At 35.1% G+C, this 15,752-nt stretch overlaps 1 long non-coding RNA gene across 3 annotated transcripts; it reads right to left on the bottom strand.

Annotated features, from left to right (window-relative positions):
• Positions 1–4,619: 4,619 nt before the first annotated feature.
• On the bottom strand, positions 4,620–11,577 carry LOC144411877 (uncharacterized). 3 transcript variants are annotated; one of them, XR_013468941.1, is made up of 4 exons: positions 11,113–11,577; positions 6,416–6,514; positions 5,433–5,545; positions 4,620–4,951 (listed from the first exon to the last, which is right to left on the bottom strand). It is a non-coding gene; the product is annotated as an uncharacterized LOC144411877 (long non-coding RNA). The 3 variants fall into 3 exon arrangements; XR_013468943.1 differs by lacking the exon at positions 11,113–11,577 and adding an exon at positions 8,393–8,663; XR_013468942.1 differs by lacking the exons at positions 6,416–6,514; positions 11,113–11,577 and having other exon boundaries at positions 4,621–4,951; positions 5,433–5,778.
• Between the last annotated feature and the right edge of the window lie 4,175 nt (positions 11,578–15,752).

Raw genomic sequence — 15,752 nt, forward strand, 5'->3', positions numbered from 1 at the left:
TTTCTTCAAAACAACCGTAATAGGGCTACCCCACTCACTTGTAGATGGTGAGATAATACCTTGTTTCAAGAGTTTGGAAAATTGCTCTTTGGCAGCTGTATATTTCATCTGTGGTAATCTATGAACTTTACTTCTCACCGGCAATCCAGTTGTAGTAATTGAATGCCTCACATCATGTTTTGTTGTAAGTGGATTGATTGTTTCTCGTAGTATTTTCGGTGTAGAGCTGCGTATGAAACCCATCGGACATATATTTGGCCAAACATGAACATTGACATTAGGAAAATGTGCCGAGCGTGTATTCCATGCCAATCATGTAAAATTCAAAGGCACACGATCTCACCTTTGCAAACTATCATAACTCCAGACGAAAGATTCTACCATATCAACATTGACATTGCTGGACCTTTACCACCATCTAACGGATATAATTATATACTCCTCATTGTGGACAAATTTTCGAGATGGGTGGAAGCTATTCCTATTAAAGACATAACATCTGAAACGGTAGTTAAAACATTTTTTCTGTTCTGGATTTCTAAATATGGCGTACCTGCAATCATCACCAGTGACCGTGGAGGTTGTTTTCAAAGTGTTCTATGGCAAGAAGCAATGCAATTTCTCGGTTCTCAACACATTTCAACTACTAGCTATCACCCAGCCTCAAACGCAGCTGTTGAAAGACAAATACGACAATTAAAAGCATCTCTGATGACTCACTGCCGGAATACTGCAGATTGGTATCAAAACTTGGGTTTAGTTCTACTTGGCATGCGAACTGCCATTAAACAGGACTTAGGATACAGTAGCGCCGAACTACTTTATGGAACACCATTGAAATTGCCTGGAGAATTTTTCTCGACCAACCAACCGGGTATCAACACTAACCCTCAGGCGTTTATGAAACGCTTGAGCAATTTCATCAATAAGTTGAAACCAATCCAACCGAGAACACCTCTAAATAGAAAGACATTCTTATCACCAGAATTGAATACTTGCAGTCACATCTTTCTACGTGTTGACGCAGTTAGAAGACCACTGGTACCACCTTATCAAGGACCTTTTCGTGTTATACAAAAATACGACAAGTTTTTTAAGATTGATTTTAAAGGCAAACCTACCACTGTTTCTATTGATAGAGTTAAGCCGGCTCATGAAGAAATTTTCACTCCCGATACTCAGGACATTTCTAATTCAAATACCCCAACTACTGAATCTGACGTACTAATACACAGATATAACGTACCAATATCAACCGATATTGACGACTCTTTACTTATTACGCAGAACGAGGAAACTAATAGCAATCAACAAGGTTCAGGATCAATACAATCAAGGACTCGACACGGAAGGACAACTAGACCGCCACAGAGAGACGATTATGTTTACTATTAAGTACCTCGCAATCTGTATGTATCTTTTTGTTTATTCGTCTAGTCTGCCATTTAAATCTGCTTTACCAACTCCAACAGTTACAGTGAACCTATGCCACCCCAATAGACCCAAAGCTGAATACTTTATTCAGAAGCCCAATAATTGTACTAAGGAGACACCCCAAACCATTAAGCAATGCTCTGTTACGGTACATGAATTATCTTCTAGCTATACAAATATTACTTTATATGTATGTCAGAAATCTGCTACTAAATGGTCTAGTCATTATTTTTTCTTTGGTGCACATTCGAGTAAACTGACTTCTACCATGATAGAACCACCCACCCCTTTATATTGTGAAGATTGGGTACACACGTTAAAAGCTGATAATATTGGAGATTTAGAACCCACTTCCCCAGATACTTGGTCCACTCAAAACAAGGCAAAAGTTACTTATAGTTGGCCATCCTCTAGACACGGACAAGTGATCAATGCTCATTTGTCTCGTATTCAAATTTCGTATGATCCTTTTCATGGGGTAATGTTAGGTGCTTTCCCTTCAATTTCCACCTGCAACATATTAACTGGGTCATGCACGTTAGGAAGTCAAACTTTAATTTGGAAACACCACCCTTTAATTGATTGCCCTCAATACCAAACAACTGTTACTGAACTTATTTTACATTATAATTCTTCTAATCAGATTTACCGCTTAGATTTTCCAAAACTTGGGCAATCAATCCATAACTGGGGTTCATGTGGCAAGTCAGTTAAAAGATGTTTTAAGTCTGATACTTTTTGTACCAATAATGGTTTGTTATTCGAAACGCAACAATGCATTGCACTTGATGGTTCATCCCTTTTTACTCTTAAATATCCCGCCTTTAATTACGATTATACTGTAAAGAATTTTTCAGAATCTTCTCCTCTAATTGGGTTTATTCAAGAAAGCACTGATAGGGTTTCCGAGGTAATAAACAAATTGACAGCAGATATTAATTATTTGGAATGCCAAATTGAAAGCATTCTAACCACTAATATTAAACTCCTGTCTAAACAATACCCCGGTAAGATCCTAAGTCAGTTACTAGGTGGGAACAGAGCAGCTATCACCGTGGGTGATATATTGACCGAAATTGAATGCCAACGTATTAAGGTTACCGTTCTTAGGAACCTCTTTTTACAGGGTAAATATGCTACCCGACCTTTAGTGCACTTTATTAATAATAGCAATGAAACGATCATTGCACAAATATTCCCTGATTCTAACGCTTATGTGGGTATTCATTTTTTTGAAAATTATACGCCTGGTCGTATATTTACGTTTCAAATTGACGGTCGGTTCTATAACTACGTCAATTATACTTTAAATCATGCGGATATGCATGTAAAATTTCTGAGACCCACATTCAAGCCTTTTGTCGACAATTTTAATCCTATCGATTACAATGAAGCATATAACGAATTACCAAGGGGACACCAGGGTTATGATGATATTAATAATATGTTATTATCAATCAGCCACATTAACCTTATTCGAGAACGAATATTAAGTGAGCAAACCCTAACTAATGCAGATAGCACATCAGACACTGATACTGATGCTATCTCACATGAAGTGCAAGACACTTTTGTTCATGCCCTCTCCTTCATTAAGACGTCAATTTTATCAGGTATTTATATGCTCTTATTCCATTTATCTCTCATTTGGGCCACTATTTGGACCGTTTGTTTTATCAAGAAACTTTGCCCAAAACTGAGAGATGAAGGACTTCCTAGAATACAACGGCTTCGGCAATACTTGGCTGCTCGCAGGGAACAAGTGAACCCTGTTGAACCACCTCAACCTCTTGTGCAAAACAATAGACAAGATCAGGGGGGTCAAATCTATCAATCCAGACCAAATCCCAATAATAGATTAAATTCGAACTTATACCCTAGTCTGGCAGACTAGTCGAATAGCAATGCTCATATTGTACATATATATTATACTTTAACATGATTTCTTTCTAACATGTGTTTTACGAAGAATTAAATACTTCGTGCATTTACATCAATACCTATAACAATAATATACCTCATGTATAACTATCTCAGGAATAACTATATTTATTCTATCTTTATACAGCTTAAAATTTATTTTTTATTTTTAGTTGAATTTCATGAAAACAGCACGTCATTTCCGCCTTCTCAGCCCAAATTGCATCCTTAGAATTCTCCGAACTCCTGCGGGGGAGTTATGTAGCCAATTAGTTGTTATGTAACTACAAAACTACACCAAATTGGCCCAATTCGTGAGAAACTCATGAAAACCAAAATTAATTATTCCCGTTATAGCAATTATCAATTTCTCAAAATCCAATTTCAAGATTTAATAGCCTTTCGGTGCCATCCCATGTAAAAATAAAATTTATTTCCAGTAATATTCCAATAACGTAAATTCGAAATATCTTGTTAAAACCAAATTATCCACTTGAGAACAACTTTTTACATCTCATAATTGGAGTAAGTACGTGACCAGGAACGCGGTGACTTGGCAATAACAAGTTAATTGCTAGTAATGAACTTCAAGAAAACACTTTTAATAATGTTTGATTATAGTGAACCGAAAGCTAACCAGAAACCGGAATGACGCGTGATTCTTTAATCGTTAATGTAAAAATCTGTTTCTTTATTCTATTTTAATTGCTTGGTAGAAAGCTATATATTCAGCAACGTGTTTTGTTTTAATCAGACTAGATTTGATCAAATTGTGTGTACATTGTATTTCTGTATATATTGTCGGAATTGCAATAAACTCATAAGGTGTTTTCAAACGTCTCCTTACTACAGCCGAAGGCTATCGACAGATAGACAGTTCGAGTTAACGAACGCAAGACAAAACTATTGTCAGTCAATGCTGGGGTTATAACACATAAACCAGACCAATCTACAAACAATCTATGTGTAGTGATAACTAATCACTATAGACCTACCGACGCACATAAAAGTTTATATCAAGAAACATAGTAAAACACTAATACGCTTTAATATTGCGATAATTATACTTGTTTCTTGATATTGAAGAAAAATGTTCGACTCTTATTTCATTGCAAATTTTGTTTGTTTCACAAGGTTTTCTACTCCTTCCACCCTTTGAGTAGGTGTTTGACATTTCCACCCTAACAACCCCACCCACATCGGTAGGAAGGTCAACCTTCTTGCAAGCCTGGAAACGTACTATAACCACCCAAAGGAAGCATGAAACCACGACAGGTTTTCAAGATTTAAACAAATTTATTAAAACAGTAAATATTTGGCGAAATTGACTACTAAAGGTCGCAGATAAATACAGTCGTAATGAGAAAGTCAAGTTACGCCTTTTTTGTTTTTTGAATGGGAATTCTTCATTTGGCAGGAGCAGTAGGCATGCTGTGATGAATGTCAAGCTTTTCTGCTACCTGGTATTTGTAGATTGAAAATCCTGTAACAAAGAGTCCATCACTGGCCACTGCCATTGCTTTTGTGTAATTAAAGCTTCCATTCGAACTGTGATCTAGTGATGATCCAGAGTTCATCATTGGAATGGACTTACAATCTAAAAATACAAAAAAAGAGATTAGATGAGTATGTCTTTCGCAGTAGAAAAACGGTCGCATGTTAACTTCGAACATATTCAATACAAATGTTTCCAACTGAATTGGAGTCCTTGTGCTGGACAAGTAATTTATGATAGTAATTTATAAAAGTGCTGAACAACACAGACTAGCTATTTTTCCAGTTTGTCTACTTACCAAGGTCATATTGAAATAGACGAATTTCACTAAACTAGGTTATATCCCAATCCACTAGGGCTAGACATAAGTAATAAGTATTGATTCCAACTCATGATTCATGATTTTAAAGCATAGAGTGATATCATCATACATCTACATATAGGCTATATAGAGTCAAAAATTTATCGAAATATAGAAAGTTATTTTCAACAATATATTTGTAATGGTGACATTATTTTATTCATTTTCGCACTGTATTTTACACCCAAATACAGCGCACTAATTTTAAAAACATGTACCAACCTATCAGTTGTTCACTGCTCATCTGCTATATTTCTCCCATTTAGTTTCTCTGCTATTAGCTACTTGTGAGTTCCAATACTGTGATCATCTTCATTTTCAAGAAAATCAACATCCTGAATAGAAAGTTATTTTCAACAATATATTTGTAATGGTGACATTATTTTACTGTATTTTACACCCAAATACAACGCACTAGATTTAAAAACATATACCATTATTAGACTTGCATATCGCCGGATGAGAACAGAAGGGGCCTAAGTCACATTTTTGGAAAATTCATCTTTTTTCAATATTTTGGGGTTTTGAGCCATGCTCTACACAGTGGATGATGGTCTCGAAATCCTGAATTTCTGAATAATAAAAATTTCAGCTGGACCTAGGACTATAATATTTTGTAGAAGTTAAGAACAGAATGGGCCGAAGTCCAGCTTAAATTTTTATTATTGAAAAATTCAGGATTTCAAGACCACCACCTTGTAGAATGTAGAGCATGGCTCAAAACCCCAATGCTCAGAACCCCAAAATATTGGGAAAAAAAAGAGTCCTAAGTTCCAGTATGATGAGCATGAACATCAGAAATGAAATGTCCGAAACTTACATCCCTCAAAAATTATTCAGTGCAATTTAGGCCTAAGTCACCTTGTTTTACTTTGCATCCCATACAAAAAATTCAGAAGTTATTGAGAACAGAATGGGCCAAAAATCCTTTATGGGGGTAAAAAAGCTGGAAGGAATTGAAGCTGAAGTGCCAAAAAATATCGATTACAAAGATATTCTCATCCACACTAAAATAACCAGAGCTCAGGTATTTATAAGTGTGAATATTTAGGAATTCGAAAATAAAAAAATTACAAACTGTTTTTTTGCATTTTACTCAAAACTCGAAATTGTGACTTAGGCCTGTTCTGTTCTCATCCGGCGATATTCTTATTGCATAAAATAACAAGACTAAATTATGAGTTGTTCACTGCAGCACTGCTCACCTGCTATATTTCTCTCATTTAGTTCCTCTGCTATTATCTACTTGCAGACTTGTAAGTCCCAATACTGTGATCATCTTCATTTTCAAGAAAATCAACATCCTGAATAGAAAGTTATGTGCTTAGTAGGCTACTAACAAAATGTATGATAGCTGTTAAAATTGTGTAATTCCAAGTAAAGCACGAAAGAAAAATAAATTGTTCCCGCTCGACTCACCAAACAGATAAACGAGAATATCGGTTGGAAACCGAAGACTTATCGATCGATAGTTAGGGGATCCCCCAAAACAGAAACTGCAGTTTCGATTCATCCGCTCTTGTAACTTGCGCACTGCGCATCGCACACACACACACTCGGCGGGTTTCAAAATTCTCTCGCTTTACAAAAATCTAGATCACTATATCAATAATTGATTGATAACTCGCTAATTATACGACATAATTCGCCCAAAATCAATAGGCTACTGGTCCGAGATAAGATGAATGCACATGCAAAATCTGGAGCAGATTCAATCTCGCTTTCGTGAGATATCGCGTGCATCTAACAGACACACACACAGACAGACATACAGACAAATACCTATTAATATACTTACCGATCTTAAGATCGATAAGTAATAAGCCCAATACAGCAATAGCCTGTACAGAATCTTTTTGGCAAGTTTGGCAAATCAAGATTAGTTGAGATAGCTCCCGTTACTGGTACGAAGTTCAGAAGTTAGACTCGCAATATAAGTTACTGATAACGTTATATTTCTGTATTTATATGGTCTTATCGGGTCTCCTGAAGTATGCGTCGCAAGTACTTCTAGTTGGCCTGACTCAACAATATTTACATATGTAATTTCTAACCCCCACATGCAGACATGACTACGTCATCCAAAAATCACATCACTGCGAAGTCGCAATGACGTAATTCGGCCCTCAAAAGTATACGAATGGTTGCACAGACAATCATCCGAAATTGAGCAAGCTAGCCTATTTCTTGTCGTCGAAACGATACCGTATCCTGGTATCGATACAGCGATAAAAAAGAGATCGCTGCACAGATGCCATTTCGGACGATCGTAACTATACTTTAGAAAGCTCTATGACGCGATGGTGATGCAGTGATGTAATTTCCGGATGACGTAGTCATGTGGGGGTTAGAAATTAGATATTTCCAAAATTGTCGAGACAGGCCAACTATAAGTAGGTACCTGCGGCGCGTACTTCAGGACACCCATCTTATCTAGGCCTAGTACTGGTCACTTAACGTTAGCGAACAAAGCTTGACAAGATCAAGTCAAGTCACCGCGCATAATAATATTCGAAACGATTTCAGCCAATAGCGTTCAGCCTTCTCAAATCGTCACAGTCACCTCGATATCACGTATGACGCGTTCATGCATTTCCACCAAGTTTAGTGGAGAAAATGTTTGGTAACACACACTCTGAATGCATTAGCACGGTGTATATAAAATTATGCAACGAAATAAGATGGAAAATTCATCACTACACCCCAATGGAGGGGGTGGAAATGGCAAATATCCTTTTTTTCTGTTAAGAGTGGCGGTACATATTCTCATTGGTAGAGAAAAAATAAGTTAAAATAAAAAAAAAGTTATCCTCGATAGTCATTTAGTATTTTCGCTGCATTTTTTTCATACAATATTTCTAATGTTTCGACCTGCTTGCCAGCCATATTTCGATATTATCGTATATACGGCATACGCCTCAACTCTAAAGTGCTTTGATATATTTTCCTATCAACTCTTGTCATAAATCGATCTACCTGAAAACCTATTCCATTTATCCCTTTAATATTCTTGATGGTGACAATAAGTAAAATGAAATTAGTGGTCGTCGTTAGCTTAACTTAGAGATAGATCATCTTTTGAGTAAGTTCTCGTGAGTTTGCTTTGAGCAAATTTACAATGAAAACGTGTCAGTGTTGTTGTCGTGTTATATTGCCAGCATTAGTTATAGGCTATCACTTACTAAATCGTGATTGCTGTTCGTCTATCTACGTTTGCTGAAGTATAGAATGTAGAATTGTGTTGAGGTGTTTAAATGCAGTTGAAACTCTTTCCGTGTAGTGAGCTTAAGTCTGTGGTAGTCGAAACTGCGCGAGGTAGAATTTCTCTAATATTACAATCATTTTTGAAAGATCTGTATAATAGGATTCCTACATAAATTGTTTAACATCGAAAAAGTTTCAGTCAAGATATTTATTTTAATTAATTATTATGAGGTATTCGGTCTTGTTGCAGGTATTTATCGTGCGTGAGAATCTTTAATCTTACATACATTCAGGAAACACGAGTGCGCTTTAGCTTAAAAGCCTTTTATATTTTCTTTGTCCACATTGAAATGTTAGAAATAGGTTCCTCATGACGCAGTAATTAGTTAAAACAATGCAGTAAATGCTTTATTTTTATTCCAGGGAGTCAGCGATACGCGCAAAAGACAGACTTTTATCAAGCTGAGAAGCATTTGAAAAATAAACACAAATTCTTTTAGAAAAGAATTTAGAAAAAAATCTTATTAATTAGTCCCAGGATCAGGGATGGCCAATACCGAATAGTTCACTATTTCGAATACATTCGAAATTATTTTTTTCGAATATGAAATTTCGAATACTTCGAAAATAAAATCCACAAATTGAAGCTTATCTAAATGTATGTAGGAATTTCCATATAATAAGCAATGGAATAACTGCTATCTACAAGTTACAACCTAGCTATATTACCAGGCATTTCATATTTGCAGATTATTGCAGTATATATTTTATATACCACGAGTCATGTTAACAGAATTAAATTAATACGGCAATAGTGGTATCGATGATGGATTTGAATATTTGCGTAACACAAAATCATCCTAGTAAAACGCTCATACTTTTAAATACCAACCATCATCCAAATTATTTGAGTTATTTTTCCGACTTGTGACAACTTTTTCGTGAGTACAAAAATGCGAATCAAAAATTAATTATATTCGGGAACTTTACCACACATTATAAGTCAGCAGATCGCCGTTGTATGTTTGAGTAATAATACGTTAATTTAATTCTATTATCATAACTGAAATGTTTTGTAAATCGGGCAGTTTACCACACATTTTAAGGCCACAGATCGGCGTTGCATTTTAGAATTGTGATAGTTTTATTATTTTGTAAATGCGAATCCGAAATTAATTACAATTGGGCAGTTTACCACGTATTTCATGTCCACAAATACCCGTGGTATTTGGTATTAATACTTCCATTATTTTATCAATATAAAAATGGGAATCAATATTTAATAATATCGGTCAGTTTACCACACATTTTATGTCCACAGATTGTCGATACAACCATGAGTTACATTGAACAGAATTTAATTAATACGGCATGACATTTTAAATGCTGGTACCAGTCATTGATTGGATTATTTATTGCAAAAAATCATCCTGGTAAAGGATCGATACTTTTAACTATCGTTATCAGAATTATTTGCCAGAAATTATTTTCTAATAAATCGACTTGTTTTTCCAACTTGTGACAATTTATTGGATATCGTAACAATGACGGCTATAAATACCGTATTTCCCGGCTAATAAGTCCACATGGCAAATAGGACGATGTCTATTTTTAGCACCCAAAAAGGGGTTTTTCCATACAGGCCCCCAATAAGACGGGTAGAAAAATTGTGTCCCTGTTGTTCAGTTATGCTGATATGCGCTAATGATTTTATATGTTTAGAACCAGATCATGTTAGTTTGGTAGAATCATATTACCAAATTAACTACCGGTATTTTTAACAATTGAGTGGTAAATTTAAGTTGTAAAACGGCAATCATTTTGGACAACCTATTAACCCGAATGTTGGAATAATTTTGGAATGTGATAAGTAATACACTGTACGTCCACGGGTTATTTCACAGCTGTGTTTTCCTGTCCCTGTCGTGTTCTGCTGAATAGGCAAAACGAAAAGGGTCACAAATCACTTTATCTCGGTGGCCGTGTTTCTCTTTATTAAAGTAACGATAACCGGTCTGCGATTAAATATCATGATTGGCAGACCCTAAGACCCAAATATAAGGTTACACAAATCATGCTTGAGAAGACTCATGCGAATAAAAACAGGCCGCATAGAACTACATACTTTCTCAATTAGACGCCCCCCTAGAAAAGCGACTTATTGCCCGGAAATACGGTAATTGTCAATTTTTTGACGTAATGGAAATGAATTTGTAAATTAAAAGCCTCGTAGACGAATGTCGGCAATGTCCACCCACGCAAACGTGCAAATGTGTCGCAACACTATGCGACGTACGGTCGCACAGAATATAAACAATCAAAGTGCCGATTCTATTTCATCGTCATTACAATACGTGAGACAGCGTAAAAAGTCGTTTGAAGATTCCCATAAAACAAAACACCACGTTTACGGCAAAAAGTGGCTACTATTCGGAATTATTCGAAAAAGAGCAGAAAAGTTATTCGAATACATTCGAATATTCGATTCGTTTTGGACAATCCTGCCCAGGATAAATGAAAAAAATAAAATTCGGCTTCAAATTAATATTGACAAGGTTCCACTTGAAAATGTCAACTCATACAAATACCTAGGTATCCACATTGATGACCAATTGAAATGGACATCACACATTAATTACATTGCTGGAAAGTTGTCAAGTGCAACAGGTTTATTATTTAAACTAAGAAAATTCCTCACCATGCCAGCTCTCCGATTGGTTTATTTTTCTCTTTTCCAGTCGTATCTGCAGTATGGCATTATAACTTGGGGTAGTGCGTCATCGACTCTACTCCACAGATTAGAAGTTTTGCAAAACAAAGCAATTAGAGCCATATGTAGTGCACCTTTCCGATCTAGACTAGATCCTTTGTACCACAGGTGTCGAATTATTAAGCTTGGTCATATCCATGAATTTGAGATACTGAAACTCATGCACCAGTACTTCGATAACAAGCTTCCCATGGCATTCGCGGGAATTTTCAGAATGCAGAGTAATATCCATTCATACTCTACTAGATCAGCTTCGTCAAGTTCATATTACCGGTATGTCCCAAGATATTCATCAAGCAGGACACAGAAATCCATAAAATACACGGGTGTGAAACTGTGGAATGCCTTACCAAGTGCCATTAAATCTTTAGGCTATTACGGTTTCAAATTATATCTAAAAAGTAAATATATTAGTTATTATCTCTCTTCCATCAGCCATTGATTGGAGTATTCAGTATGATTCGCCATCTTCTGTCCATAGCCCAGTAGTCGCGTTTGTAGACTGTCGCCATGGCTGCCCAAAAAGCCGGAGGAACTATAGGTGTAAGGAGTCTATTTCTAAAGTACCCGGTACTTTAACTTTACCAACCTTGGTGCAACTTCAAAACTAAAATGCCAAAATTCGTTATATTTTAATTTATTGAGCAAGCATATGCCTACCATTCTTTTGTAAATTTTATGCCCACTTACTGTGGAGCATATTGTATATAAACATATCAACGTTTTATGATTTATTAGAGCTTACCAACTTCTATTCAATTAGTCACTTACAATTTTGTCTTTGGTCTAACCATTTTCCCCTCGCTTGTCGTTTGTCTTTTATGTAACTTATATACATTTATTCAAATATGCCTTTTTTATAAATTTATAGTTGAGTTTTTTTTTTTTTTTTTCTCTATTATATGATTTTAGTAACGTTGCGTTTGCTGCGAATTTTTTCAATGATTCAAAATATGTTCATCATAACGACTATTGCATCGTCAATCTTTGTAGCAAATGTAGTTATTTTTTTACACTGAACCAGTAACAGCGCTTTAGGTGTCGCTGCTTGAAGACCTAATAGGATCCCTCGCGACTCCTGTCGCACAAATATCATTATTATTATATTTATTTATTGTACCAATTTTTTGTGCATTTGATGTTTTTGTGACGACGAATAAATGATTGATTGATTGAAAGGAGGAGAAGTCAAACCAGTTTCAGAGAAGAGAAAAAGATAACAAGAATATTTCAGTGAATTGTGAGTTTGCTGTTGTATTTAGGCTATTTTGTAACTATTGAAACGCTAATGAAGTAAACAAAATTGAGAATAAAGATCTTTTGAGTAATTTCGCGTGACTTTGCTTTGAGCAAATTTTCCTACAAAATCGAGTCAGTTGTATGGTTGTGTTATATTGTTAGAATCAGTTATATCACTTGCTGAATCGCATTTGCTGTCATTGACATTCCAAAGGTCCTAAACGTCTGTACTTTTTTGATATTCAAACTTTTGTAATCATTTTATCCTTCTTTGTTCACCAGGTTGGCCATCGGTTCAGTATGACGTCAATATGAATGGAGTAATAATTTGAATGTTGAAAGAAACCGATACAGACGAATACTTGCCGTTTGTTGACCAAAGTGAGTGTAAAATTGTATAAAGGGGTTTTAATTTATTGATAGAAGAGGAGATTCTGACTACAAAGATTTAAAAGAAGTTTTAAGTTCTTGAGGTGTAATATTTTTTTCGGATATAACGCTGTTGAGAAACCTTCTGATTCACATATCAACGTAATTTTTTGCTCAAAATCAAATTATTGAATAAAATCACTTTATAACTTGTAGATTCTGATATTTTTCAAAATGCTGTATTTCGCAAGTTTGAAGTGGTCCCGAAATCTCGTCACAACACGAGAAATTGATTCAATTTTAATTTTCGTATATTCGGAAATATTATCGTCATTTAATAAAATGATTTCACCCCAACTTGAGCTGACTCACTTATTTATCCACTCTGGATTACCTGCGGAGGCACCCAAAGTATAATATACTATGAACTATAGTCAATAGGATAATTTCGGTAAAATGTGAGTTTGGTATTTATTTCAGGCGGGTTTGTAACTATTGAAACGCTAATGAAGTAAACTTTTAATTCGTTCATGATATTGATAAACTTTTTTCCGTTGATAGTGTATCTCATCATATCTGAAGTTATGAAGGGGTCTAACTAAACTATTGCAAACATAAAATACTATTCGGGTCGTTAATGCTTCCAAACTCAATAATATTGTATAGTAGTATCAACTCTAACACGCTACTGTACAAAAAGCAATTATGTCGCAATCAAAAAAATAGGCTTGTTTGATTTATAGTTCATTGCAATTTTTGGTTTTCCGTCGACAAGGACAAGTTTTAGTAATATTAATATTAATTGAATTTGTAAATTGTTAAAAAAATCACTTTTAGCTTTCAGTACTTTTAGCTGTTCAGTTGCACTTCCGACGCATATAAAAGCTTATATTCAGAAATAAAGTTAAAGACGTATATGCTTTAATTTTGCTCGTTCCCTAATATCTTGGAAAATATAGTCCATTGCAAATTTTATTTCCAATAAATATTTAACTGATCATATCTGGGATTTTAAGTTGGTCGTGAATTGTTCCCTAATGTGCAATGTTATATGGAAGTACCTCGAACACGAACACGGTTCTGTAAAGAAACAACCAAGTCTCCTAGCTAGACTATTCAAAAGGGAATGTTTGCTTCTAGTTTATTGCGACTTTATATGTTATACTACAAAGATTTTGTATATTTATATATATTTAACAAATGCCAAATTATCTTAAGTATTGAAAAAAAAATGAATCATCTCAAATGCAAGGAGGTTAGATTCGGTCTGTTTCTGTCAATGACCTAACGGTAACTTAATGAATACTGGCTATGTGATTTTCAGATTTTTTCAGTATTTGTTGGCGCGTTGGTCCGTTCTTCAGTTACTCAGTAAATGTTTAGTAACATCTCAGATATAATTCAGTAAATGAAAGGACGGTACATAATCTCATTGGGGACAAATAGGTTGAAATGAAAAAGTTATCCACGATAGTCATTTGGCATTTTCCTGTATTTTATTCATACGGTATTTCCAATGTTTCAACCTGCTTGCCAGAAATTTTTAGATATTATCGCATATACGACATACACCTTTACTCTAAACTAAAGTTTTTTTTTTATTTTCCTACAACTCTTGTCTCAAGTCGACTTACCTGAAAGCTTATTCTTCTTAACTTCAGTGTTAATTCTGGATGGTGACAATAAGTAAATAGAAATGGTCACAACCATAGATTCGCGTTATGCATTGGGAAGTCTAATAATTTTAATCGTCAAGTTCGGTTTACTGTGAATTCTCACCCGTTTACAGTCAGTGAAATACCAGACAAAATATTCTATGCTTCGAGATTTTCTTCCACGAGATTCAGCTATTTGGAATTCAATACCTCATAGTTATTTCTCAATCAAATCAACAGGAACTGCGTCAGTTGATATTTACTAATGCGCAATATTATTTTTCCCTATATATACATAGTGTCAGTATCTATTGGTATTTTAGTAGTCGTCGGTAGCTTTGAGTTTTCGTGACTTTGAGCAAATTTCCAATTGAAACGTCTCAGTGTTATGGTAGTTTTATATTATCAGCATTAATTATATATAAGCTATCACTTACTAAATCGCGATTGCTGTTATTGACATTCTTTGTGCCAATTTCCTTTCAATCCAATGGTTCAGTGACTGAATTTATTTACGCATGTCTCAAGTCATCCTCAGCTGTGAAAAATGTCAAAAGCGTATACGCGTATACGTTGGTACTTTTTTGGTAACTAAATTTTCATCATTACTGTACCATTCCATGTTTACCAATCCGGTCCAATATGACGCCATAATGAGCATAAACATTGTTTTAGAGACTTATAATTTGATTGCAGATAAAAAAACGATACAGGCGATTCCCTGCTCGTTTATCTATGTATGCTGACCAACGTAGAATGTAGATTTGTATAACGGTGTTTCAATTCATTGACGGAAGAGGAGATTCTGACTACAAAGATTTGGAAAAGAATAATGACATACGTAAGTTTTTGAGACGTACGATATTTTCGACAATATTCCTGTTTAAAGAATTTTCTTATTCACTTTGAAAAGCAATCATATATGAACGTTATGTTTTGTTCAAAATCAAATTATTGACTAAAAAAACTCATGTCTGTCTGTCAAGCTTTCAGATACTGGTATTTTTCCAAATGCATTACTCTCCAATTTGAAGTAGTCCCGAAATCTAGTCACAACATTGGAATTATTTTTGATTTTATTTTCCGTATAGTCAGTAATCTTCTGGTCATTTTATGAAATTATATTATAATCCGAAATGAGCTTACTCATTCTTTCATCCACGCTTGATTACATCGCGAGCGAACACGGTTCTTCTTGTTTTGATAACATTTAAGAATGAGTTAACCTTCTACTTTCCTGGCTTACGTGAATGGAGACCATTGTCAACGTGCCCCATGCCCTGTCCCAGTCAAATCGATTTATTG

The sequence above is a fragment of the Styela clava genome, chromosome 15 (assembly GCF_964204865.1).
Source record: "Styela clava chromosome 15, kaStyClav1.hap1.2, whole genome shotgun sequence".
In the NCBI taxonomy this organism is placed as follows: domain Eukaryota; kingdom Metazoa; phylum Chordata; class Ascidiacea; order Stolidobranchia; family Styelidae; genus Styela; species Styela clava.